Below are 5,365 nucleotides of genomic sequence, written 5' to 3' on the forward strand. Positions count from 1 at the left end.
GAATGGATATGATAAATAGCCAATTCTTTTTTTTCTTTTTTTTAACCATTTCATATACTCAAAAGCTATCATACTGTCAAAGATAGAACAAGTTAAATAGCCAGATGACAGTCTCCGGCAATACCTTGAGAAAGAAACTCCAAACGCTTTTAGATAATGCGGGTGAGGAGAGGTCACAGAAAGGATATGGGCATGGAGAGGGGTTAAGTCCTCAACAGCAGGGGGTTTGCTCAGATGCCTACCCCTCAAACTACTGGCAGAGTTTCTGAGCTTCAGAAGTGAGAAAGACCCAGAATTCATGACTGATACTTCATAGCAGGCCTTTCCCAAGTCAGGTGATTTGTGAAGGCAGCCCACGTGGGTGTGCTAATGTCATACCTTTGAACCTGAAGAGGCTGATGTGAAACACACAACAGTTCTTTACACCATCATCCGTGACAAGATTAAGTCTTCCCAGGAAACCGCCACTGCTCTGGATTACTATCCTAAAAGCTTTAGACGAGGCAAGCCTGTGCCACTGGAAACTAACATTTCCATGGAGGGTAGTCTATGGGTGAGGTCCAGCCCATCTGCAACATCAGGGCTTCTGCACTTCCCGAGAGGAACACAAAAATCCAAGCAAAGCCCTTTTGTATAAAAGCAAGCATTCTGGACGCTGTGCAGTGTGTGCACTGTCTTAAATGTGGGAAATGCTTCTAAAGGTGGAAAAGTCATCATTTGTTACCAGAAGAAGAGTAGGCATTCCGTTCATTGTTATAAAGAGCCAGCACTTAGGGTGATCGTCTGTCTTACAGCCCCAGAAAAGAGAACAGGGGATCCATTCCACTAGTCTCACAACCTTTTTAAAAAGTCACCCCATGGCAAAACATTAAGCAAAAAGTATTTGGTTTCTAATTTCTTTTTATTAGTTTGGTGTGGGAAAAAAACTCCTAATAAATGGAAGAACTTTTGAGGAAACTAGCTGAAGGCTTACCTCACTCTATAAAAGGGTCAACGTAGCAGAGGTTCAGACGCATTCAATTTACAGGCAATTTGTAAACAGCCCGGAGTTTCTGTTTGGGGAACTTCAGTGGGGTTGAATGATGGGGACTTGGTCGGTCAGCCTTTCACAGCACACGGGAAACCCCTTAGGGCCGTGGAGAACGTGAGTGTAATTCCCCTCTGGAGGCAAAACTCATCACAAGTCAATCTCACCCACCCAGCACGGTGGTGACGCACCTCAAGATTAAAACTAGGAATCCCAAATTGAGCAAAGGCACAGACAAGCCGGGGCTTGTTCCCAGCGGGGCCGCCCTGTCCCTGTAGGCGATCTTTGGAGAGGCTCAGCAGGCAAGCTCGAGATCATGCTATGAACCACTTGGCTGCGGACCTTCTATTTCTCTAGAAGGGTCTGTTGAACGGGTGGCTTGGCGTTGGCGCCCTGATGGTTTTCCATGTTGACCTCGCCTTGGTCAGCGTTCTCTCTGAAGCACAGCTTCTTCTTCTGGTAGGCGATGAAGCTGGAGATGGCTCTGGCCACGGCGACTGCGACGGCACCGACGACCCCAGGGACCACCCCCGGGGAGTCGGCCTGCTCCTCCGAGCCATGCCTCTGGTCTCCGCCACCACCGCCTCCTCCACCTGAAGTCGCATCAGTAAGGTCCAAATCCGAAAAGCTATCAGAAGAGCCGGGCTGGTTGGGGTTTGGATTAGGTTTTGGCTTGGGTGGTTCGGGTGACACTAGTTCATTGTTCCCTCCACCAAGGGCATCTTCTAAATTGAAGTTATCATCGGTGGCTTGTTTTGGTGGGGCCGGAGTGGGTTTCTTGTCATGGTCATCAAGGGCATGCGATAAATCAAAATCTTGGCCCCGGGTAGGCACCTGGGTGCCAAGCAGGCCGTAGAGCAGCAGCGCGAAGGCCGCCCGGTGCGCCAGGGTGCGCCCCGCGACGCACAGGCTCCGTCCCGGGAGTGGTGCGCTGACGGCGGCGGCAGGAGGGACACCCCCGGGGCGGGGCCGGGTCAGGGTGCAGCGCGGTCGTCCCGCCCCAGCCTCAGCCCTCCCCGCTGGAGGCCATCCCCCATATTTTTTAAAAAACTGGAAATTGAACGATTAACAAAAAGTTCAAAAAGTGTTTATAAGTGATTTTTGTTCTCTACTGAAAGAGGGACATGACCTTTTGACCACGATGCCAGAGGAAAAATTACCTGAAAGGAAAAATTACCCGCAGGCATTTAGGTGAACTCAACACTCAGGGACATTCCATTTGTCTGCTGGCTTTAAAGGCAGATTGATGAAGATTAACAAGAAGGAATGGAATTGCTAGGTAAAGCACTCTTCCATAGAGCACTCTTCCATAGACTTTGTAAACAGGAAAGTCCTGCCTAAATGGGAGGAGACAGGATGTATGTATCAGTAGATCGTTTCGAAAGCACATCCCAAAAAGCTCTGCTTGACACAGTCTCTGCTACCTTACTGCAGTCCAACTACACCCTACTCTTTGACCTAAATTAATTTTCCCTAGAGAGTTATTTTTTTACCTCAGACTTTTTTGGTAAGTTGTGGGGTAAAAACCTTGCTGGCTCATGCATTCTTCTTTGAACAACTATTCATTAAGCACCGATTATGTACAAGGGAAATTCCAGGCTATCACAGAGACTGTATACTAATGGTGAAGGACAGTTATCAAGGTAGCAAATACATAAGATCATTTCAGTTAGTGAGGAGGGCTACAAACAGAATGGAACAGGAAGATGTAATGGAGAATGTGAGTGGGTGATCTTGAGAGAAAATTGGTTGGGGAAGTGCCATTTGATCTGAGACCCGAAACATGAGCAGGAACCAGCCCTGTGGAGATGTGGGACACAGGGTTCCAGGCAGAGAGAAGAGAGAGGAAAGCAAGTGCAAACAGCTCAGGCAGGAGCCTCTGGACGTGCTGGGAAGGAAAGAAGGCTTATGTGATGCGTCTAAGTGAGCAAGGGGGAGACTGGTGGCAGATTGAGGTCAGAGAAGTAGCAGTGTAAGATCGTAGAATTCTGACTTTATGCTAAAAGGAGAAGTTGCTGGAAGATTTTAGTCAAGGGAGGGACGTAATCTGCTCTGTGTTGTCAAAGATGGAGCTGCATGCTATGTGACAAGTGGATCTATTTTAGCTTTATAATTTGGGCTGATCCCAATTCATCCAGGAGTTCTACTGGGGTCAGTGTTACTTTTATTTTCTATTTTCTGCAAATCCAGATTAGCTTCTGATGTTTCTCCTTATTATCTTTAGACTTGACCTCCAGAAACAGCAGGGCCTTCTAGGTGATGACCTTTCCTAGCGGCAGAGAACATGACCATCATGACCTAGTATAGGAGAAGATCAGTCCATCGCCTCATGCTTTCCTAGCAAACACATTTGTTTGTCTGACCTGGAAAAGCTATGCTGCAACTCTGCCAAAAACCAAGAATTTTTGACAGGTCAGCTATACTAGATTAATCAGAGTGACTGTAGTTTTCCCTGAAAGTATAAACCGGTTCTACCAGGTTACTGCCTTCAGGACACAGGCCTAAAACATGGCTAGCTGTATAGGTTTTCTAAGTGAGAGACTTCAGAATTATGACTGAAGGATAAACCACTTTAAGTATGAACAGCGCCAGCCCTCAATGGATGGCGCAAGCCTGTTCTCCAAGACTTCAGGGTCAACTTTAACAGTAACAGTGACAACAGTGGTCACCACTTCCTGAGCACTTAGTTTTCACCAAGCATTCATCCAACTCAGGTGTTGGCAAACTTTTGTAAAGGACTAGACAGAAAGTGTTTTCAGTCTGTGGGCCATCTGGTCTTGTTGCTAGCAGAGCTCAGCTTTGCTGCTGTAGTAAGACGGCAGCCACAGGTAATGTGGAAGGAATGAGTCTGGCTGTGTTCCAGTGAAACTTAATTTTCCTGAACAGGAGTGGGGCCAGATGTGGCCCACAGGACACAGCTTGACGGCTCCTGATCTAAATGACTTACTGATGACCCGTGGTCTAAGTGACTTACATGTACTAACTTATTTGATCTTCAAAACACTCTATAGCCTTTAATTTACAAATGAACCGTGGCACAGAGGGGCCATGTAACTGGCTTGGATGGCACAGCTCATACCTTGCAGAGCTAAAATTCACACCGACACAGAGTGACTCCAGGCACTGAGCACAGAGGCACCTCAAGTGTGCCATGGCCAGGACTAGCCCTGCGCTCAGTCGTCTACAGACTTCATCAAAGTTTACGAGTTACCTGGATCCTTTATAAGATGCCTACCTGATAGGACTGTGAAAGAACAGAATGCTGGGGAATGGAATGAACCGAACAGTACAATGCTTGCATCAGCACAGAGCTTTGGAGGAGTGGTCAAGTCACTCCACGTTTTTGTGTCCTTGTCCTTCTGATATAATATTTGAGGGATACCAGGGGTCTCTGGGTTACTGAGGACACCTGTGCCTGGGTATGTGTGATCATCTTGGCAGTTCACAGAAGACCTGTAATATTAGCAGCCTAAGATTTTTGTATTTCTGTTTTTTCCATAACATATTTCATGTGATTATTGTGAAGATCAAATAAAAGGGCAAGAAATATAGAGAGCTGTGGAGAATAAAGAATTTCTGGGATAAAAGAAATTCAGTAGCATAAACTATACACCCAGTGAGACATTTTATGCTTCATTTTATTTCTCTAAAAATATGGATAAGTATGTGTGCTCTTTAACAGCCAAGCTGGGGAATGCTCCTGGATTTTTAAGAGATTAACAGACATATCTGGAGTTAGATACATGGGGAGGTCTTAAATACCCTTTACCCAGTTTATTCCAACTGTATCATCTGCACAGCTATAGTTCAATACCAAAGCCAGGAGACTGACATTGGTAGAATACACAGAGCTTATTCAGTTTCACCAGCTTCACATGCCCTTATGTGTGTGTGTGTATATGTGTGTGCACAGCTCTATGCAATTTTATCATACGTGTAGATGAATGTAACCACCTCCACAATCAAGACACAGAACTGTTGCATCAACACAAGCCTGCCTCATGCTACTCTTTTATAGCTATGCCCTCCCTCCTTAACCCCTGGTAACCACTAATCTGTTCTCCATCATTCTAATTTTGTTATTTCAAGAACGTTACACAAATGGAGTCATATAGTATGTAATATCATATATTTTGAGATTGGCTTTTTTACTCAGCATAATTCCTGTTGTGTATAACAATAGTTGGGTTTTTTATTGCTGAGTATGGATGGATGACAGTTTGTTTAACCATTTAGCCACTGAAGGACACTTGGGTTGTTACCAGTTTGGGGTTGTTATGGATAAAGCTGCAGTGAATATTCATGTACAAATTTTTGTGTAAACATAAGTTTTCATTT

General features: G+C 45.4%; 1 pseudogene; it reads right to left on the minus strand.

Annotated features, from left to right (window-relative positions):
• Window positions 1–1,372: 1,372 nt before the first annotated feature.
• LOC131755709 (CD99 antigen pseudogene) lies at window positions 1,373–2,214 on the minus strand (annotated as a pseudogene).
• Between the last annotated feature and the right edge of the window lie 3,151 nt (window positions 2,215–5,365).

The sequence above is a fragment of the Kogia breviceps genome, chromosome 4 (genome assembly GCF_026419965.1).
Source record: "Kogia breviceps isolate mKogBre1 chromosome 4, mKogBre1 haplotype 1, whole genome shotgun sequence".
NCBI classification, from domain to species: Eukaryota; Metazoa; Chordata; class Mammalia; order Artiodactyla; family Physeteridae; genus Kogia; species Kogia breviceps.